General features: G+C 34.6%; 1 protein-coding gene across 11 annotated transcripts in view; it reads right to left on the bottom strand.

The window, feature by feature from the left end:
* RALYL (RALY RNA binding protein like) overlaps positions 1-23,976 on the bottom strand; it is a 372,476-nt gene that overhangs the window by 280,289 nt on the left and 68,211 nt on the right. The window contains exon 2 of one of the 11 annotated variants that reach the window (XM_077783051.2): positions 16,331-16,391. The exons of the other annotated variants lie outside the window; for them this stretch is intronic. The gene's annotated coding sequence lies outside the window, so the exon portion shown is untranslated. The remainder of the gene's footprint in view (positions 1-16,330; positions 16,392-23,976) is intronic. 11 annotated transcript variants of the gene reach the window in all.

Here is a 23,976-nt window from a genome sequence, read left to right as displayed (position 1 = left end):
TCCATAGAATCTAATACCCCACTCTGCCTTGTGATTGAGACAGGGCATGCCCTTAGTCGTCCCTCAAAAGCAGTATTCCCCAAGGGTCTACCTGAATGAATCAGGCCCTCAATTTATTTGTGTTTCATATTACCTAATGCATGCAAGGAAATGGATCCCTACCTCATTTCAAACAAACTTTTCCACAACTGTATCCAGCTTTTTTTTTCCACATTATTTTACTCTTGAAGGCTCCTTAGATAATGAGTCTAAGAAGAACTAAGACACATCTGACCTTCTTGCATACCTTTGCCTCCTTGTGGGAAAGGTCTTCCAGCAGATTTTCTCTCCCTGATCATTCAGCCCCTTGTTACCCTACAGGAGGGCATAACATTTTTCTACAGTGGAGCACTTAATTTCTCTCAACGTCATGTAAAAATCCCCCAGGACACACCTCTGGTAGCAGATACATTTCCACGGTCTGTGGCAGGAATTCTACCTGTTGTCAGCAGCTGCCAAACTGGCAGGGCCCGGTTAGGAATGACAGCTTAGATGTACTTACACTCTGGATCTCAGTGACTATCAAAATTGAGGTCAACCCAAGTTCCCCAGTAAGTTGACACATTCAAAATAATTGTTAAACTGACCATGATTTGTACAAGCAAGTTCTCTAAATAGGGAAGGCTGGAGATTTTATAGTAAGCAATGCATGACAATTATTTTAGGGAAGTGAGCATGAGAGACCACTGTAAATACAGTAAAAAAACATACATTTTTGATCATATAAGCCTAAATCATTAAAGGTGGTCAAACTATTCTGAGCTTTGATAGAACCTGTATATGAAACACATGTATGCACACAAAGATTTGTTATCTGTGTCACAATAGTGCCCTTTCTGCCTAAATCCCTTCTCTTCCCAAACTGGATCTAGCAGATCACCGGGGGGGTAAAAAACCCAACCAAACCAACAAACCAGAAACTGAAAAAAACCCTATTTGTGTTTGTATATTTCTGCTGTTCTCTTCAGCTTGAAAAAACCAAAACTCTTCCTCCAATTAAGGGAACTTCTGAGCCATGTGACCAGTTCTGTGGCATCTGGGCACCTCAGCCCGTCTGTTCATGCATATGGGTGTAGTACAGTGACAGCTTTACTGTGCATTAGTCAAGCATCATGTAGCACGTTTCTTGACAGAGGGAAAAGCAGTTTATGACTTGAAGCAAATAATTTTATCCCAGGGGCTTCTAAGAGCCAGGCAAAAGGCCAGGGCTTAGGTCAACAGCTTGGGAGTTTGGCAAATATTTCCTATCAATACTCCTTTGCAAGGATCTATTCACCTGAATGAGTTGAAAAATGTGACCTTTTGTTATGAGAGAGAAGGCACTTAGAGACAACAAATATGTGGCCATGAGCATGGGTTATTCAAGGACAGAATCCAGAGGCTGGAAGTGACCTTTTAAGATTGTCATGTCCACACCACCCTCTGCTCATTCAGGGACAACTACAGCTGCCAGGTTTGTGTCCAGATGGTTTATGTGTATCACCAAGGATGGAGACTCCACAGAGTTTCTGGGCAAGCTACCTGGGCAGTCCATCACTTGCCACTAAAGTCCCTGTGGAAACAGGGCTACCAGGAAAAAAGAGACTTTACCTCAATATAAGTTTATGCCTACAAACTGACACAGGCAGCAGGTTAAGCAGCCTTTAGGAAGTCAGCAAGCCTCAAACTCCCACCAGCTAAAGGTAAGGGTGATGCCATGCAGTAACATAGACACTTAACCTGCCCTGAAATTATGCATACAAAGCAAGGTGCAGTGACCCCCAGGCTATCACTAAGCACGTTATCCCTCAGGACTCCACCACCCTGCTCTTTTTTTGCAGGGAAAACATACACACATATTCCACACAACTAGATAATGCTCTTTGAAGCTGCCCATAGTACCTCAGAAATAATACCTTAAAGCATCACTATTCGTGACTTTGATTTTTCTGGACATGTTAAAGGGTGGCAAATTAAAAAAAAAAAATTAAGCACCTTAGAGATTGACTGATAAAGGCTAATCTTTCTGTAATAGATTCCACAGTGTATTAGAATACTGTATAATTAATACAAGAGAGAAAAAAACAACCACAGAAAAACAGATTCCAGCACATAGACAAGTAACTCAGATTTTGCAGTAAGAAACTCCATTCCTATTCAACTGCCTGTTCACTGACAGGAATATTTTATATTTCACTACAATTATCCATCAAGTACAGGAATAATAAAAATATTTTACAAATCCTTTGTTCTTCCAACCAAAGCATTCTTTGAGAAATAAAAAATCCTGCCAGTTGCACTCTAAAGGTCATGCCAGCTATAAAGTCTAATAAAAAATTTCCAGATGGCAGCAGCCAATTTTCAATAAGATTTAATTTGGTTAATTGACTGTCTTATTTACTAATTTATAGCACTATGCAGTTCATTTAAATTAACCTCATTTGCTGTCATGATTTAAGCAAGGTTAAACAACCTGGGATTTATTTTTTAAAATTGTATTTAGAAATTACAGAGTCCACTCTATAGTGATGTGCTAATATAGCTATGAGAGGCCCGCCTTTTATTCAGGTTTGGTTTTTTCTTGGTTTTTCTTTTTTTTTGGTTGGTTGGTTGGTATATTTTGTTGTTGTTTTGTTTTGGTTTTTTTGTTTTGTTTTGGTCTGTTTTTTTTTTTTTTTTTTGCTTCTTTTTTAGAGAAAGAAAATATAAGAAATACTCACTACATCAAATTAATGGAAGAACTATTTAAATACAGAACATTCTTGTTATAATTACATTAATCATTATGAAAAAAACCCAAGCAACAAACACAAATTAACCAACTAATGGGAGCAAGAAACTGAACTCAGCTAAGAGAGGTTGTAAAGAAAAAAATTCTCTAATGGACATGGTCATCAGTACTTCAACTGTAGCACCAAGTTGTCCCACCCCAATTCTGCAAAAGCTTAATTCACAAAACCATTTTTAAAAGCCTATTTTTTTTCCCATTTTTCCAGACTCACTGGAAGGATAAAAGAAATTTCTTTTTCAGCCTAAACCCCAGTGACAATTACCTAGTTCTCAAAGGAATTAAAATAAAAAGGAAGTACTAGGTTGCAATAAGATATTTGTGGACTTGTAGTTGCTTATCAGATTTATCTGAGACAGTGCTTTGTTTAATCCTAAATTATCTTAGTAACCATAAAAATTTCTCCTTGGAGAAAGAAGCTGGCCTCTGAAGGTATATAAAACTTTTGGATTCCTATGGACTCTTTTGGATTAAACATTTTGTCTGAAAACTCAAACTTCTTTCTGAGGAAAAAATTGCAGGCCTTAGTGAGATGCCTTGTTTTCTTTTCTTGGAAAAGTGAGAGTCTGAGAAGCCTGCAGAGATGGGGCTCGATGCACGTCAGCTCCTGCACTGTCCCACTCACACTTGCGGTGCTGATCAAAAATTGTGGAGCACATTGGAGAGAAGTGGTTGGAATATTTTCTAATTCTTGAATGGCACAAAGTCAGAAGAATAAGCTTTTGTCTGTGCTCACCATGTATTCATTGGTGCTCAGTGACAATGTCCTTGCTTGCAAGGTATTTTAATTACATAAATTATTTTGGGATTTAGTTTAGTTTTGCCACTGGATTTTAGGTTTCTCCTTTGCCTGTTCCAATTCTCCAGAGGAGGAAGTTTTTTTTTTTTTTTTGGTTCTAGTAGTGAAACCTACAAACATAAAACAACATAAATAGAAGAATTTGAAACTTGAAGAAAAAAAGCTGTACAAATTGCAAACCCTTTGCTTTTAAGTCCCTGACAATGACAACTCTCAGAAATATCTATTTCATAAAATACCACATTCTCCCATCTATCACATAAAACTCCATTAAAAAAATCTAATACACCTATAAACAGCACAGCTGGCGTCATTTTTAATGAAGCTTGATATATTTCCACACTAGGGGGCTGTTTCAGACATAAAAGTTTTTTTGAAATGTTGGCAAGAAACACACATAAACAGTGAAAATGTTGTGCAAGATGACTTATTGGAAGGTTAAGGATGGATGTGACCATGCTCTGCTCACTACAGTTCTCGAGTTTTCCTGACATTCATCAAAATTTCTACTCTTAAAAGGCAATCTTCCCCAAAAATCAAATCTAATATCCTCTCAATATGTATAAAAAGCAGATTGTGCATCAACGTAAAGCAGGAGAGACTATGTTCACATAGCCCCTGTAAAATCAGAGGGCTATAAGTGCAGATATGACAAGATTGCTACTTATTTGTACCTGACACTGCAGAGGTACCTAGTGCTCCCAAACAGCAGAGCTGGTTTGTTGATTGTTCTTTGCCTTCACCACCTGGAAAGCTTCTTAAATGCATTGATAATTTCAAAAAGTTATGGCTTACTTATTCTGTGCAGTGGGAAATCTTTTGTAGATTGCATAGAAACCTGAGCTCAGATGTCTTACTTAGAAGTGTTTTTAAGGGGTAATTAGAAAAGCAATTTCCTGCACAGAATTTGGTAGAATATTTTTCCTCCAATTTCTTCTTGTTCTCAACTAATGTTCTATTACTAAGAAATAAGAAGTTCTAATTTCCAAACCACCACTCAGAAATGCCTCTGCAGTATGTTAATGCACAACTGGAGAGGAAACAGTGACTCCTGCCAAAGAAGGCTCCTTCAAATTCATCCTGTCTGAAGTGAACATACCCCAGCTTTTGAATGAAACTTGACAATATAGTGAAAACAGCAAGGAAATATATTAAGAAAAAGTATCACTTTTAGAGTAAATGTCATGCAGCTCTGCCTAAAACACATGCTCAGTACCATCTGTTGTGTACAACCTGTGTGTCTCAGCTGCTCTCTGAGCACATTACTGTTCCTTGGGGCATCACTGGGTGTTTTCTCACTCAGAAAATGTTGGATGTAGAATTGGCTTGGTGGTATATTGAGATAATTCAGGGTCTAACACATTCATCTGATGAACTTGAAAATAATATCTGCTTTGGAAACAAAAGGAAATTGATTCAGCACTCCACTAGATGTATTTTCCACATATAGGTAGTTTTAGCTAGGCTCAGATTTCAGCCTGTGAGAAACTGGCACAGTAAGGCAGACAGGGCAGTGATTTTCTGCTCTCATTTTGCTTCCATTATCGCCAATAACAAGAGAGTAGAAGAAGCACAGTACTTCAGCAGATGATATAACTGAAGCTGTCTTTAGGAAAATAGTGCAGTAAGAAAAAGAGTATCTCTTGACTGGTAAGTTGCATTCTTAAATGACCCCACTAGTTCAACTGCTAAAATATAGGCTCTAAAATATGTATTCTCAGGCAAAGTGATGCAGGATTAAGAACTGCTTTTTTAAAAAAAAAAATTCCCCCTCTAGTTCCTCCTTTTTTATACTTATCAGTCTTTTGAATTTTTAGGTTGGAAATTTTTCTCTTTACTTAAACTGAACAAATACAGATTTCAGTATTTCAGCTTCTGTTTCCTTGCACTCCAGTGGTCATTTTCCTGCTAAGAAATACAAGCTAAAACTGTCAGAATGTATTTTGAAAATACAGTGACTTCAATTTCAAATAAGTAATCAGAAAGGGTGCTTAAAGTTGATGGTAATTACATGTATATATGTAGTGCTTACTATTATTAAGAAGTTGTGAATGAGTATCCACTTGGACACCTCAAAATGGAACATCCACAACTGTTTTAGCAGTACTCTGTTATATAAATCCAGTAATATAATGCCTCTATATATCTGGATTTTTTCCTACTATTCGCAGTGGTAAATTTTCCCATTTTTCAATTTTTGCTCCATTTCTGTCATCCATTATATTTTGCATCACTATGAGCTACAATCATCATATTACTTAAATATTTATTGTTTAATATGCAGAAACACATGTATAAAAATTAAAAACTGTGCAAATAAGCAACTAGTTCTCTGAGAGCTTTAACAAAAATACTCCAGTCTTCTCATATGGTTAACAGTAATTTCTCTGTTGGCTTGCTTAGTTTTCATCTGTTATATTTCTATGTGCACAGTCTCTTCCTACTTTCAGTATCTTCTTCACCTCATTTGTTTGCACATCCTACTTCACCTGTGCTCAGGTTAGGACCTTCTCAAGTTCTAACTTCTTGACAAATGTTCCTACTTCCATTCAGTCATAAGACCTTACTTTTCTTTTAAGCCAAGATACGTAATTATAGATTACCCCCAAGTATCCACTGTTCCTCATTTTCTTATATCCTCTACTTCATTTTCTAGACTCATACCAATTCTGTGAGTGGAACACTTAACATAAAGTATTTATATTCAACATCTACTGCTGTCTCAGAAAAGTTTGCCAACAACAATGATTCCATGAACTATCTTTAGGCTTCTTCTCTCAGTACCTTTTTTTTTATTTTAATTTATTTTATTTTTACCTGTGTCAAATCATAAAGCTGAGGGAAACTGTCCCGTAGAGTAATACCTGTAAGTGAATTATTTGCCTACCATATTTCTATGTAACTATAGAAAACAGCAAAAAATTCTAACTTCACTTGTATCAGAAATTGACACCTTAAGCCAAGAGTCAACTTAAACATTGGATTTTTTTGTCTTTATCTCTAACTCTAACATTAGCTACTTGTGATCATTTTAACTTAAGTATATAACATAGATAGATCCATTGAAAATTGTATTGATTGTCCTGCAACCCTCTTTAGGGGTTGATCTGATCAGATTGGGTGAAGAATTTATTACACCTCTTCAGTCCAAGCACTACTTGATTATTTTAAGAACAATTAAATCTTGAATAATTTTTATTTGCTGTCTTAACTCAGACTCCTTATTTATTTTTACAGCACAAATCCTTGGCATTATCTTGACCATAAACTTCCCTTTCAAATTTTTAGTATACTAGTCAATATCTTTTTGACAGACCTTCCTACTACAAGGATTTATCTCCACTATACAAAATAGTAACTTCAGGTCTATTTTTAGTATGTTGTCATTTATTTGACATTCTGAACCACCAGTCCTGCCTGTCCATTAAGTTATGTTAATATTGTCCTGACCCCCTATATGATTGTTACGACTCATGAGGACAAAGGTTCATGAAAAGTCTTGTAGCTCATTTAATTCTAAGACAAATTTTGCCTGTTTCCATATTTCTGCTGCATTTGGTCTTCTGCAACTTAATGCAAAGCGTATCAATTCTGATAGTAATTTTACACTGACTTTCATTATTTTAAGATTCAGTGCCAGTCTTTCTTATCATTATAAAATAATTATGCATAGAGAAGGAGGCAAAACAATGCCGGGAATTAAATTACAATCTGGATTTTTTTTTTTTTTTTGCATCTTCAGAATGAAAATATGCTAAATGGTCTGAATATATTACTTGACTGAAATGCATATGTTACATATAAGTGGGAATGCAACTTTCAAATGTCAATGCACATCCAGGATGTTTATTTCTACATAAACAGAATCAGAACATATGGTCAACCAATAACAGTATATCAGCACACACATTTTACTCTTGAGACCACACCATGCAGAGAATGTGCAATCATATGCACCTTACAGATATAGATTCTTGTCCTTATTCAGTTGTCTAGGTACAAAAAGAATGAGATGCTTCTCAGAGAAAGAGCAATATTCTTGATTTGAGTGTCAAACTACTAAGCCTTGAAATACATACATGCTACTGTGATTGTGCTCAAAATAGGTAAAATGTTATGTGCTAAGAAAAACGTTTACTCCTCTCCACAGCTCCTCTAATTTGACTTCCATCCCTTAAGCTACTTAAGAATAGAGTTATGTCTTCTTAAACTTCTTAGAAAAGAGAAAAAAAAAAGTTTTGCACATCACCAGCTTAGCTTTTTCAGTAAAGGCAAAAGTCCAAGAGCAATAAGAGCATTTTTCTCATCCTCTGAAAGACAGTTTTATTAGTTAAAACAGTAAAATTTGTCTGAAACATTTAAAAAAATCAGTTCTGAAAGAAGTTAGAGAAAAAAAACCAATCCACCCCCACTACTGATCATTCTAGAAAAATAATTGTGCACTCACATTCAAAATTAGGCTAGTAGTCCTAAAAATGAGTAATTAGGGTGCACAAAAGATGGTAATGAGCAGAATATTATGTAGATGCAATTAATGTCCTAAAAATGTGAAAGTAAAATATAATTTCATACTTTTCAGATTTTATTGGAAAGAAAAAAAAGTTTGCAAGCAGTCATAGAAATTACTATATTTTCTGTAGACTACTTAAAATATAAACCTCATTCTTATGGTATTTTATTCAGGTTCTCCCAAACAAAAAAAAGAAGAATGGATTCCTAGTTTTTAAGGCAATGTGTGAAAAAAGCAACAATGTTAAAAAGACTGTTAGTTTCTGTATCTGAAAATTCCTTTTCCAATCCTTTTTTTTTGCTGTCAGAAATGAGCTCTCTTGGCTGGCAGTGCTATGGATTACTAGTCCATCTGGTTGGAAACCCTGAGGAGGAGCTACATTTTTTGCAGATAAAACAGGCAGGACTGCAGTGAAGTTAATAGATGCAGGAAAAATTACATAGTGAACTATCATTTCTAAAGAATGAGCTATGACATAAAGATGTAGAAAGTAGAAAAGAAGGGAAAAAAAAATTAATTAAATTCTGTTTAAATTCTATTTGAGGATGTCTAGTACAACCTACATATAACTTAGAATATAAAGAAAACCATTGTCATAGTGTTTTAAGAGAGTAGTATATCTGTGAAATAACAATATGGCAATAAGCAGTAACCCAAACACTGCTACCTGGTTGTTTCTATGACCCTACTGAAAGTGAGTGGTAATACACCCAGAATCACATATATTTTTATTTTCATCTCTTTAGGGATACAGAATTACTGACTAAGATTTGGTGTTATATAGCACACTGTTATCAGTTTCACTGAATATTGTATCTGGAAGAAAAACTTTGTGTAAGTAAAATATAGGCATGTCAAATAACTTTTAAACATTCTGTAAATCATCTTTCATTGTTACATTTACAAAATTTGTGATTGTGCCTTCCTGATGGGACTCACAATTCTATATTCCGGAACAAAATTTTTTTTCTCTGTGCATATTGCTGTAACCTGTCCATAAGACATAGAGGAAGAGAGAGGACACAGGGATTACTTAAGATTTTTCAGAGGAATATTATGTAATATATATGTTATGTACATAATTTTCCTGTAGGGTTAAATGTTGAGTTTTACAGTTCTTACTAACTTGAACCAAAATTTCAGGATCACAGCTCTATACAGGGTTGAGATAACACAGTCATTCAGAACTGAGAGAAAAATTTTCAGATAAATGATATAAATTTCTAAGATTTTAGCAGCATAGCAGCAGGAAGTTTGACATTTTCAGAGTTGAAATTTCAATACTTCCTTTAGTTATTTAGTTATTTATGTTTTCCTACAGCAGTTTCAACGAAGTACAAATGTGCCTCATCTGGAGTCTGACAAACTCCTAAAGTAAAAAAAAAATTCCCAAAGAGTGCAGCACTGCTACAAGACTTAATTTTCATGATGTCTTCTAATAGAATATTTCTCTTAAAATTTGTAGCATAGAGATCTTACAATTATTGGAATATTTTTCTTTCTGTTTGAATGGATTAATGTCTGAAGTTTATGGTTAAAATTTATGGCTGAGCCATAAGCAAAATACATGTTACAAACTCATATCAAATGACTAAGCCAAACATTCATTATATACACATGTAAAAAAAAATCATGAGTTTGCAAGGTTAATTCTTTATTTAAAAAAACAGAGGTTCAGGAATTTTATTATAATTGAAGGAATGCTACAGCAGATTCCTGTGATTAATTAAAACTCATATATTTCACCTTTCAGTCTTTAACTGTACTCTGTAATCTGCTGAGGTCCTCAAAATCAGTGTTCAGAAACAGAATAATTATTGCTACTGCTTATTTAACTACATACATTTGAGAAGCAGAATCAAATATTTATGCTCCTTAAAGCCTGTTAAAATAGACTTATTTGCAGAGAAATAAAATTGCATGTATAACTTCTGTCTCTCATATAGTTATAGAAGAAACTCATAAAATCTTCATAGCATGGCTATTTGCTTAAAAAAAATGAATCTGTGTTCAACAAGCTGAATGCTTGAAGAGATGTTAGACCTCGAAAACAATTACTTGTACTCATCAACTCCTGTAGAGGTTTTCTAAAACCTATGTCCATAGATTTACATCAGGTCTTCATGGGGTGAAACTGTGACCATTAATCAGAATGTATTTTAAAAATGCAATGAGCATTGGAATTGTGTCTCTGTTCTTTGTAAGGAAGCTCTCAGCCTTAGAAATTAAATTCCGTGTTGTGGTATTAGAAAATCATTTTCAATGTTGTCATCAGAAATAAGCAAAAGTGCCTTTTTCATCCTTGTGGAGATGTCAAAGGTAGAGAGAAACATTTCCTCAAGGAAACTCAGAGAATTAAACCAAACTGGGGTTTTCCCCCATTTTAGCTGACAGTGAATATTTGTGAATGTATCAAGATTTTAGATTTATAGCAACAGACTAGTATCTAGTAAGTTTAAAGCAGATATGCTTTCCATTTAATGGGTCCTAAATTAGAAATGAGATCCTGAGAGCTTACACTCACCTAGCTATCACATTATTATATTGTTGTGTTTGATTCAGAGACCTGATGGCTGCTGAGGTACTACTTTCTACTCTGCTTTCAGCGCTATTCAATTCTCTCCCATGATCCTTCAAGCTTCAGAATTTTTTTCCACCACTTATCTTAGAGATTCATATTATGGTATTACTTTAAATAAGGAAATTGCCTAAAATAACAAGGAAGACCTCCCAGTCCTATTTTGTTATATAGCATTGGATTTTTCCAGAAAGAAAAAAACAATAAAGTTGTACGAGTGTGAAAAAAAAAAAAAAAAAAAAAATTACTGTTTTCCACACAGAGATATATTTGGGTTTTTTCCAGGATATCTTTTTATTTTCCAAAATTTATTGATAAAAATATTATGGAATTACAAGGACTGGGCTTGACGAGCTGAATGCACAAAATTTAGAAAACACAGTTGGAATGTCTATATGTATAACTTAAATCAGTAAATAACATTAAGTTCATCAATGCCAAATAAATTATTTTCTCCATATTCTGTAACACATGGCTCCTTTTTTCTTTTTTCTGTGCAAGCATCCTTTAACAAAGAATATTTTAACCAAAGGGATTTTCTGGGTGATAGAATACCATATGCTCTGCTGTCACCAGCAGCCAGTGATCCTTTCTGTAACATGTTCAGACTCCTCATAACTCGTTTGAGGAAATTAATCCAAAATCCAATGGCAATAATTTCCAGGAAACTCCTCCCAATGCTTCTCTGAAATGAATATATTTTTATATGTGCCAGCACCGCTGTTAATGATATTTTCAATTCCTTAATGTATATGCAGAGAACAGGATCAGATTGCTCTTAGATTAAAATGTCCGAGATAATTCTGCTGTATATTTGCACTGTTTTGAATACTTACACTATAACCTTGAGTTTCTGGAACTGAAAAGTGTCAGTACTGCCAATTCTTCATCTACATCAGAAATAATGTCCTAATAGATGATAACATAATGTTTTCTCTTTTTCATGTTTGGATAGTTGTAGTAAAATCAGATGCTGATAAAGTTAACTTCTGGCCTTCACTGTAAAATCCTTGGGGACAAGCTACCATCATGTATGGTTACATTCTGAACACAAAGAAAGGCAGAAGATACTTGAATTGAGCTTATGACCTGTGATCAAATAATGAACACAGACATCTTAAAACAGGTGTTTTAAAAGAACATAGAAAACAACAACAGAAAAAGGGAAAAAATAAAGACAATAGAATAGAATATTTGGAGGTTTTGCTACAGAGATTTATCCAAATTCTTTTAATCCAGTGCTAAAGGACATCCAGTTTTTCCTGAGTTCCCTGCATTTTTATAGTACATTCTAATTTTTGTTTTCAGCAAATGAATCCCTCTAACATAATTCTTTTTTCTCATTTACAGTTCTAACAATTACATTGTAAAGAAGTTCGGAGAACTACATCAATTCCTTTTTCTAAGAAACCAAAGTAGATTCTTCACTGGAGTTTGGCACTACAGAGTTTCAAACCCAGCAGTTAGTTATTTTAAAAGTTTCCTACACTGTGACCATGACCCACCATACAAAACTCCCAATTTTACTTGATAGAATATGCATACTTACAAATTAATATGCTTCTGGCTTTGGAAATTAGGAGCAATTTCATCAAATGTTTACCTTTTTGGTCTCCATGAGCTGATTTATAAATCCCTACTCTATTGTCCCATTTCTCCTATTGGGATTTTCCTTACTCTTTTTCAGGTTCATGGCCAGAAGAAGAAATTCAAAGTCTTAGCCCCCTGATACAGGTAAGAATGGCAAGATTAATTTTACATGCTAGAGTGTGCACATTCCTCCAGTACTCACAATTTAAAAAACAATAAAAACCCCCAAGAACTATTATGCTGAGACATGAAAGCTCACCCACTGACCTTATGCAGATCTATTCAAAATCATCTATGCATCTGATTGGGGCAAATGGGGATGTCTTTGAAAATCCCATGTTTCCCTAGACTTGAGTATGAACAGTACTCTTTTCATGGTGAAATCCAAGGCAATAATATTGCTTTTGTGGGTGAATAACATTGAATATTTTAATAATCCCTCCAAATTCCCTCTGAAATTTCGAATGAGGCAACAGCTACTTTCATGTATTATCACACTTTTTTTTTTTTATAACAACAATACAGATAAAATTTAAGAAATACAGACTTAAAAAAAAAAAAGGCTTACAGAAGAGGAAATCCTAGATATTCAATAAAGGAAAGGGCTCCTGAATTCTTTAATAGGTACTAGGTCTACCCTTTTTTAAATGTCAAATTTAGTTCCTGTTCTTTTAAATAAAAATGCTTACTTTTTCATTATTATTTTGAATTTCTTTTTCTACTTCTTTTTACACAAAGTTTTTCTATCTATTCCATTGATATGTACCCATAAATTTGTTTGCACAGCTCTGTAATGCATGGCCAAAGTAGGTCACTAGCAGGTAATGAAACTAAGAATTTTCTCTTCACAGGTAAATGTATCCATTATGCACTGTTCTGAGTAATGTATCACGTGCTCATCAAAATAACCTGAGAACTGTCAATTTGATGAAGTGCAATTCACATCTCATTAATGTTGAGAACAGAAGCAATATTCTGCATCAAAAATGACTGCTAAAATATTTGCAATTACCAGCTGTTCAGAATCCATTTTATATAGATAAAAAACATGTCAAATTTAATTTATTACATATATTCTTCTGTCATATTTCTTTTTCTTGCAATATTCTGAAAAGTTATCAAAACCCTCTCACTCTTCCAGACTGGTATCATATAGACAAAATGGAATTAAATAAATGATATGTATCCAGGTATAATAGCTACACAGACATAATCTTCACTTTAAAAGTTGTATTAAAAGCATTCATCTTTCCTGGAAAGATGATCAAAATTTTGTTTCTTCTTTTTGGGTACTGCTGCCAGAGGTGAAATGAATAAATAAAATATATATTAATTTCTAGCTTTTCTGATAAAAAAAATTCAAGATTACAGATTTCAAGTAAGGAGAAGACATTAAACACACACTTATTTGAGAATGTGAGGCAGTATAGGGCATGCTTAGATCTTCACTGATGTAGAGAGAACTTGATTGTTTAGTCTTGAACAGGTCACAGAGGACGTGAGAGTCTGAAGCATTAAGGCAAAAACTATTAATTAAAAAAGAAACCCAAATATTTAATATTTGAATAATGAGTACTTTTATTATATGTGGAAGACTTCTAGGGGTCTGGTAATGTCTTAAGTTGCACGTCAGAGGCTAAGTGTCAGAAGACAGCAATAAATTTATACCAGCACATGATGTTGGGGGAAGGTAAATGGAGCTGATTATTCCTATTTATTCTGTGCTTATGAAGTTGCAGCTGGAGTACTGTGCCCAAGCTGCAGTTCTTCAGTACAAACCAGAGCAAGCAAAACAGAACAAGCCCAGTGGAGAGCTACAAGGATGGTTTGGGACTAAGAACCTGTATTTTTTCAGCCTGAAGAGATGTCTGTAATCTTGTGTCTCTGAAATAGATCCTGCCAGGGATCATCAGATCCCCTGCACCTGTGCATCTAAAGGCAGCTATGCCACAGTGGTATAGCTGAGATGACACTGCATCTGTAAAGGATGAAGAACACACATTCGATTTTGGCAATGTGTGTTTCAATAATTTTAAGCAACCTTTCTTGGAAAGCAAAATCTGACATGGCTTTTTTTTTTGTTTTTTTTTTAAAGGGGTGGTGTGAGTCAATTTCATTTGAACTGAGACTGAATTAACAAAAATTCTAAATCAAAACCTATTTTTTCTGTCAATTCACATGAAAGGTCTTTTATTATTTTGCCCTTTCTGACAAATGGGAATACAAAGAAAAAAAAACCTACTGCTCAAGAAACTTCAAGGCTTAATAAATCTCTTTTATTTGTTAGTATATTTGGCTATTATTTCCAAAATCCATTTTCTTTTCATTTTCCATCAATAGGGTTTTTTGTTCCAGACTGAGAACTCACAAGAGGAGAAAACATCAGCTTTCATGATTACCCAGTAGAGATACTTAGTTTTTCCAGGTTTCCAAGTAAAGGTTGAAACACATTTATTGATCAAATTTATAGGGGATCCTCTAGCTATTCTCAACATAGCCTTCTTTGTTACTGATTCCTAGCAGAAAGGTTATAGCTTATTTTTTATTTCATAAATCAAAACATGCATAAAATAGGATTCCCCTAAAATTCCTGCCATTTTAAAGCAATTCTGGTGGCATTGGAAAGTTCAGTCCATGGCTAGTTATTTTTTTAAATACTAGGAAGAAGACTGGAGCAGCTAAACCAAGTATCAGCTCAGTAGCTCTCCAGGTTTTGCAAGCTAATTTGATGAAGGCCTGCTTGGAAAAAAAAAAAAAAAAAAGAATGAGCTCACTTATTTTTAAAATGTCTCCACTTGGCTATAACCTAAACATCAAAAAATGTTTATAATTTTCTCTTTGTTTTAGGTGTGATTGTGGTGTAAAGCTGGTGTATGTCTACAAATATCTCAGTACTATCACTTGTGACTTCAGACCCTCTCCTGTGGTTCAGCATTCATGAAATCCATGAGGATTTCTCTTTCTGTAGCTAGACATAAGGTTATAATAAGATGTTTCTCTACAACTCTACAACTGACTTTGTCTCTCTGAGCTTTGATATATTATTTCTTTATTATTAACAGTGGCTCTATGTTTTTAATGTGAAGAAAACTTTTGACCTAGAAAGGTCAATTTAAATGTTTAAACTTTTAATTTAAATATTAAAAACAAACCCCAAATCCACACACCCCAAAAGAAAACAAGCCCCCAAAATTGCAATAATATCCTTCCTTCTCATCAATAAACCATTCAAAATATGTTGTGTGATCATAGCAAGTATTCAGTAAATAAAAGAAAATGTGTTGTTCTATAAACTGTTTGAATGTCACTCAATTCAGCTTTTTCTTGGTCATCACATTGTGTTATTGGTCTCCTTAGGCACACAGCAGTGTTGGTGTCTTCACTGAATGATTAAAAATTTTTAAAAATGAAGAATGACAAATGATGAACTACAGATAGCAAGTATGCTTGTTCCCTCTAATGCAGGGAAGTTACTGATTCAAACAGACCTTCCCAAGAAGCATCTGCAAGGCAAGTCACACTCACATGGACTCTCATAACTACAGAGCACACTGATAGGTATTGATTCAGCTGGCATTTTCAATCGTAGAACATGCTTACAAACACTGTGCTGGTAATATCTCATACAATATCAGATTGAAGGATGTTGTCTTTGACTCAAATATATCTATAAAATTACCTTCCTGTTATTTTCATTCTTGTAAGAAACCATACCAGGGCACAGTTTACCTTGAATGAAAAAATAAACACTTAAATATCCTTTTCTCTGCTCCTGATAATGGATTGTCTTGTCTTTTTTTTTTTTTTTTTTTTTTTTTAATACTTAAAGAAAATCTCCAGTATTCTATATACCATAATTTATTTCCTAACGAAAATGAAATATTGCTCCATTTACCAGTTCCTTAATCAACACCTACACCTACCAGTAAGGGCAGATGTTGTTCATAAGCCATATTAACTTCTGGTTGTTTATTTTTTTCTGGATGGGATGTGTAAACCATATTAATTTATGAATATTTTTTTTCTGGATGGGATGTATATACTTACAGCATACTGTAAGCTCCTTTTATTTGTCTCCTTCCCCGCACTGTATCTGGGTTTTCTTCTTCTGAAATTCAAGGATATGAGCTCAGATATGGACCAGATATGGGGCCAGCAGCCTATGCAAACTAGATTCCCACATAATAAATAGCATTTATATGTTCAAAAATTACCACATTGACAGATAGCTGTGTAATGAAAGAATGAAGATTCTCTAAGAAAATGTCTGCAGTCTTGACATTCTTTTAACTTTGGATGCCAATCAACTGCTTTATATGTCAGGATGTGCCTTTCTCTCTGTTTTTCTCCATGTGCTTCATAACCCCTCTACATCACACTTGAATTAGATCATCCAGAAGTATGGAGTGTGTTCTTATCCTCTGGAGAGATAACTGTGGTGGATCACAATTATAATATTTAATTAGATGGATAGGCAGTTTTTAATTAAGTAAAATCTGTTTAGAATTTGTCAGGTTTTAGTGTTCTCTGCACAGGTATTCCTCACATAAAAGATCATCTAACTCTTAATTCTTCAGGTCTGATGGAATAAATATACAAAAAACCCCAAAAAAGGCATTCTTTCTATTCAAGATGTATGGTTTAACTGGTTTTGTTGCAGCAAGATTTCTGCTTATGTAAAATGCACTTTACAGTCCCCACTACCCTGCCCCCTCTTTATGACTAATAAACACAATATGCTAAAATTTTTCCATTCCTTAATATACTCTGCATATTGAAAATAACATTCAGAAAAATAGAGCCTCCAGGAAAAGATTATTCAAGGTCTCCAAATCAGAAAATCACACTGCATTTTCAGTAGCTGTCAGTCTTTAAAGTGAAAATAAGCAAGAAAACTAAGCTTCAAGAAAAATCCTGGGTCATGGAGACTCTTAGTAAATATTTTATAAAAGTTGTTACTGTCTAGACAGAAATCTGATGTAGGGCTTGCATACCATTAGCCAAAATAATAATCAATATGACAATTTTGGCATGGAAGCATAAAGCTGACTGCAACAATATCAATAACAGCATGAATCATCATGTCCTACTATGCTAATTATTCTTCTAACTTTAACCATTAGTATCTGTATAAAATATAAATTAAGAATATATCCTTTGCAGCTGTCATAAACAACTAAGTGCCAATAACTAATTATCAACTTTTCCTGAAAGTACTAGATGTTTTATTAATGCACTGCATTGGAAGATTACATGAGTAGATAAAAAGTCATTCTCTTTTTAAGAACTCCTTTCATAATTTTAAATTGGAGAAGGTCTTAATAATGAGCTGCCATATATTTATATGCTTTAAACAGCTTACACAAGGAGGTTGCTATACATTTGACCTCAGTGTTTGCTATCCATTTCAACTTACTGTGTTCTTCAGTTCATTGTCATCTTCAGATATTTCAATACAAATATTCCAGATACCTCAAAAGCACCACCAGTAGGGTGGAGGTACATGCAGACAGAAGAGTAATTTATAGCAATATATATTTCTCCTTCTATAGCTAATAAAAAATGTTATAGGAAAAAAAAATTGTAAATTTTTTGTAAATTCTATATAATATAAAACTTGTACTGGTGATGTATAATGTATTCACCTAGCTGTTGAAAGAGATCTAATAATCTTACAAATTTTTTTACTTTGAATATGTTACCATTCAAAAGTTGAAAAACTTTTGCCTGTGTTTTTCCCAGAAATTTAGCCTGAACTCGGTGTGTGCAAGAAAAAATATTTTATGCATTATCATAAGTATAATCACAAATGTTTAAAAAGTAATCTTTTACTTAGATAAAAAAAATTATCATCATGGTTTCAGGCAGTTCTGATACTCTGAAGTTAACTTTTTCCCACAGACTTTATTTCCTTCTTTCTTTTTCCAATTAATTTAAATTAACAGTTTAAACAATTTAAACAATTTAAATTAACCATTAACAGTTACCTGTTTTCCTCTATTTAAGTAACACTATGTTTGCTCTATAACTACTCATGCTCTCCTTTCCAGAGACCTACCATGTTGTGCAAGTGGCTGAGCTGAAAAAGAACAACAAGTCTGCTGTAAGGATCAGATGATTAAATATTTGGAGAAATGTAGGTATGCAGTACTGCAGCAAAAAAATTACCTAGAAGCTATACTGACCCACAAACTGCATATTGGCCCAAAAATAGTAGCATGCTTTTGTTTCAAGATGAATCAATGGCACTCTGGCAGGTTTAAAGGAATGTTTTATAAGGAACAGGGAACGTTCTCCCAGACATTGGTGAAGCTTCATCCAGGAGATGGGTCTTGGATGAATCTAAGACCAAAGAGAAATTGGAAGGATCTAAGAGGTTAATACTAACCACAGGTGTGTGAAACTATCAGAAAATTATAAAACATGATCTGAGAAGAAAAATTGAAGAAACTGGAAAAGTCAACTGTGAAGGGATTAAGTGGTGATAAGAAAGCAGTCTTCCAGCCTGTAAAACTTTATTATCACTTGACAATACTGATCAGTTCTCCATTATGTCCTTTAGGAATAGCTCAAGAAGATTTCTAATTTGCAAAAGTATAAGATATTTGGAGAGGCTTTCTGTCCATAAAGATAATGAAATGCTGCATCAAAATAACAATTCTCATTTTTTACTCTTTATATAAATCTGTCCTGGATTACAAAGACACACTTAATTTAACTTTTTAAGTAAGGGAAATTTAAAAAAGAAGTATTTACAAAAATAAGCCATGCAAAATTTGTGGATGCAGACATGCTTCTGGATCCTGAAAAATAGACAGTATCCACAGCTAACAGCATGCTGAGCATTTACATGATGAAATACACGAGCAATAGTATTGTCACCAGGATTTTTAATCAAAATTATTGTAATTGAGACAGCCTGACAAAAAGTGTATCCGCAAAAAGGCATACTACTGAGTAGTTAATGTAATATATTGGATTGGAATAAATTTCTATATCTTTATCTCTATAAATATCTAAATATCTGTATCTATAACTTTGTTCCAAATCACCAAAAAATATCTGTATATTTTGTTTGCTATGAAAAGATCCCTAAACAAATCTGTTAGTTATTGCAATATGAATACACACAAAAAATTATAATGGACAGTATATATTGTTAAATTTGTATCTATAGTTAAACTCAGAGGTGTCCAACAAATTCTTAAAGATCTTGAAGTAAATAAAATCCTAATACTATAAAGTTATTATCTTTCAAGTACTTATTTGCAAAGAGTAACCTTTTTCCACACCTGCAATTATCTTACTCTAAATTGACTGTTGTTGACATATGTAATTAGTACTTAAAAAAGGAGAAACCAGGAGCTAAGGCAGGCAGCTATTATTTGAAGTGTAATATCTGCCAGATTAGTGTTGTAATGAATGTTCATTGTGTATTTAAACTGCATGACAACTAGAATAAGAGACCTTGAAAAGCTGGTTCAGTGGAAAAAAATTGTTTATTTCTAATAAAAATCAGACTGAAGAGGTTAAAACCCACTAGTTTTAGTTCACATCTAAGGCTTAATTAGACCTTGTATATCGACATGTCTCTTTTTACAACACATTCTTCCTTTTTTGTTTACATTGAGCTATACCAGGTCATGACCTATGTCTACTAAAGTTGATATTAAGTCCCTCAAGACTTGAACCCCTCAATAATTTAAATTTAGCAATTTGGTTTTGTACCTGTTCATTAGTAGCTCTAACTGGACACTTATGATTAAGCGACTGCATCATTAATGTTGCATGCTTGGCTAGTCTTTTGTTTCAAGGAAAAGTGGAGACAATCCCAAGACGAATTGGCTGTCGTGACAAGAGCCACCAGCAGTGAGGTCAGCAGAACTGAGCAGAAACTGGAGGAAAGGTAATTCCAGCAGTAGGAGGTTGGGACTCATTGCCCACCTACTCAAAACATACCCCGGACTCAAATGAAGGAAAGAGCTGCACAGCCACACTAATTAGAATGTGGGGCAGGAGATACAATCAGCAAATGGGGGTTGAAGAGTAATTAATTAACAAGTTACGTAAGCTGTAAGTAATGAAAGCTGATGCTTTTTTGTTATAATGTATAAATGGTGTAAAGTTGCGATGATCAGAGAGCCAGTCTTTTGTGGGCAACCACTGAGATCCCTATTTCATGCAAAGCATGAAGCAAACAAAAAATAGAAATACCTCACCTTGGTGTGTGAAATGGCCCTGTGCACTGCTTAAGACAACAAAATCGGTGAAAGGGCTTTTTTTACTGAAAGAATTTAGACTCATACTCCTAGTACATTCTTGCTGGCTGCACAGAAAATTACGGTGTGCTTCATTATCTTATTTGTGCTTATTTTCAAATACTACCTCTTATTTCCAATTTTTTTTTTTTTTTGGTATGTTTTTCTGAGAAGTTCAAGGAAGATTCTTTAAACAGACAGTCACTTCATTCCTACCTCCTTTCTTTTGTGCTTCAAAATAATAATAGTAGTAATCATCATTATTAATAAGAATAATCATTACCATTGAAAGAATTAACAAAGAAATAATTTTAATGGGAAATCAACTTCTCTTTAAAAATCTGTACATGCAATAGAACTGCCAGCTACCAAGAGAAAAGGTAAAAATCCCTTCATACGTTTAAAGGAGGAAAGAAAACTAATTAAAAAAATGAACATGTTGTATTAATGTTTGATAAATAATTTTGACTATAGGCATCAAACACAATTACAAAAATAATTGGTTTAATGAAAATTGTTTCAGGTGCTTGGTACAATACAAACAGTAAATAAAAGTGGCATTTGCTGCTAGCATCTACCCCCTCTGCCCATGGGCATAGGGGTTTTATTCAAGCTCAAGCCTGCAAATGAAGAGCTGTCTTAAGCTGTAGGTGTCCCTGAGCTCAGATCTGCCTCCTGATGTCCTGCTCTATGGGTGTCCTGGGTAGACCTTGCACCTACATTGTAAGTTGTCTTTTCTCCCTTCCTGTCCATAAAGATAATGAAATGGGCTCACCTTGGACTGGACTTGTCGCCCCATCTTGTCTGGGACTCCTGTCTCTCACCACTCTGCCCAGGTGCATCCTGAGGGAAGGCCCATGCCATACCTACTCTTAATTCCCAGCTCATTCTGCCTCGTGGATCACCTGGCCTCTTGGAGCTCCCTGGCACACACGCTGTAGATACCTTTCAAAAACTGTAAAGATGAGATTAATATTGCTTGCTATTACCTTGCACTCATGTTTGTATTTCAGCACAAATACTGCTGTGTATCTCAGCTGCTTGTAAAACCCACAGAACAATCTGGCTTCAAAAGAGAACTAATTTTCAGATGCGAGTAGAATGGAAGTAAGATGAAATAGCTGCTGCATGATGGTTGTGGTGCAGCAGTTCCAAGCAGGCACTCACTGAACTATTTCAGTATCTAGAAGCAGAGCTCATAGCTGGTTTATCACAATATGGTTAGAGATCCAACCACAGAGGTTTTGTGGTTGGAAGGGACCTCTTGATATCATCCAGTATACCCCTCCTGCTCACACAGTGTCAGCTAGATAATTTGTCCAGGTCCATGTCCAGATGGCTTTTGAATATCTCCAAGGAAACTCCATAACCCCTCTGGACAAACTATTACTATGTTTAAACACCTTCACAGCAAAAGCACCTTCACCTTTCTTGTGTTTAATTGGAATCCCTTATTTCTCAGCTTGAGCCCATTGCTCTTGTCTCATCTCTTAGAAGAATCTGGTATGACTGGAGCATGCTCCCTGCCGTAGAGGTAGTATGAATGGGAGGATTTCTTTGAAAGAATCCCAGACAGAAGTGCCTGCAACATAAGCAGAAACTAAGAAATGATCATTTTTTAACTTTACACTGATTGTTCCTATGTTCCTGCTTGCACAAAAGCAAACAACCCCCCCAAAACCCAAACTATCCCTCCAAACCAACTCTAAACCAAACCCCAAACCCCCCAAACCCTAACATACTCTCAAGAAGCTCACATGTTAATTGGATTCCACAGAAACCAACAAGCTTTTCAAAGGCCAGTGAGTACAACACATAGAAAAATAGTTCTCTGACAAGTAAAAAAGATCAAATGTGGCTTATTTATACTTTTGAATATCATTATCAATGCTGGAACTTGATTTATCAAACAACTGTCTATGAGTCAACACTAAAATACAATACCTAACAGAAATATTTCTTTAAGCTACTTACCTACTGTGAAACTAAAATTCTCCAAATGATACCTATTAAAGTGGAAACATTAATTATATCAGCCTCTCTTATTCACACTGTTTTTTCCTCACCATTTAAGACTGTGGTAATTTGTCATGTAGCACTGATCTGATACAGTATCTTTGATGCGACTGCAAGCTCCATGCTGTTTCTTCTTAATAGACCTCAGAAGCATCTCCGTGGGTATTCAGCTGAGCTTTCTCAGCATAAAAGAGGAGAGGGCTTTAACAGCCAAAAATCAGTTTTTCTCTGCAGCATCATATTTTTAGCACAGCTCAATGCATGTTAACAGGGCTAAAGTTAATGCTGTTTAAGCAGCATCAGTGGTGTGCTGTGGAATCCTCCGAGCAGCAGCTGCTGAGCAGCTCCCAGGTTGGACAGGAACAGCCTCAGGACCACCTGTACACAGGCACTAATTCTGCTGACCCTGCATTGCTTGTTAAGCAGACTGAAGAAAGGAATGAGATTTTTCATTTTCTTTTCAGCGTCTTGCCTCTCACCTGGCAAGTATGGAATGGCATTAAATTCTGATCACTAAACCCGTTTAGAATCTATGAAGAATTTTCATTTTTCTCATTCCACGCATACAGGAACCAAAATTTATGTTAATGACATCATGATAGGTGTCTTTCTGGAAAATAGATGTTAAGCCATAGCAACAAAATGATGAAATGTTCATTTACATGCCAGTTACTAGTTTGAATTTTTTGAAACTCCCTTTGTGCCTAGGTTTGCTTTATTCAGAGCTGGAACCTGAGTTTACTACAAGCAGACTTATTAAATTTATCATTTAAACCCAATGGTTTTTGGACAGCTTTGTGATAATATGTAGTCTCTTACTGTATTGTGAAATCTCTTGGTGTCGACAGTAAATGATGCTTCATATGCACTGTATACTTGGGAGAACAAATTATTGCCACAAGTAATTTTTACTCTTTTTGTCTATAGTTAGTTTGCAAAAGGATTACAATGACCGTGCACTGACTATTGTATTATAAACTCTCAAATTACTGCAAAACCTGGCTATGCAAGTTACACAAATACTAACAAACACATATTGCACTCTTCCAATTTTCTGATTCTATTAGTAGCTAATCTTAAGTTTCCACATTATTTCTTTTTCTCTGCCAGACTTCAGTGCCATCACATTTCTTCACAAATTTTTTAGTAGATTACTGTGTTGTAAAATCAACAAATATTTTGGGTTTTTTTTTTTCTGGAGATGCTTCATTTCATGTTTCTTCAAAGATATGATTTTAAGAATTGCTTCCTCTTCTTCTAGTTATAGGATAATGATTCTTTTGATATTAAAAGAAACCAGGCAAAAAAACATTGTAATGGTACAATGGTACAATTCAGTACTTACTGAATTGCTTTTGCTCCATGTTTCACATTCAGTTACATTTATTTGAATTAAAGTTCAATATTTATGAAATTATT

This window comes from Lonchura striata, chromosome 2 (assembly GCF_050655825.1).
Source record: "Lonchura striata isolate lonStrDom1 chromosome 2, ASM5065582v1, whole genome shotgun sequence".
Taxonomy (NCBI): Eukaryota; Metazoa; Chordata; class Aves; order Passeriformes; family Estrildidae; genus Lonchura; species Lonchura striata.
This window is presented reverse-complemented; position numbering and strand designations above follow the sequence as displayed.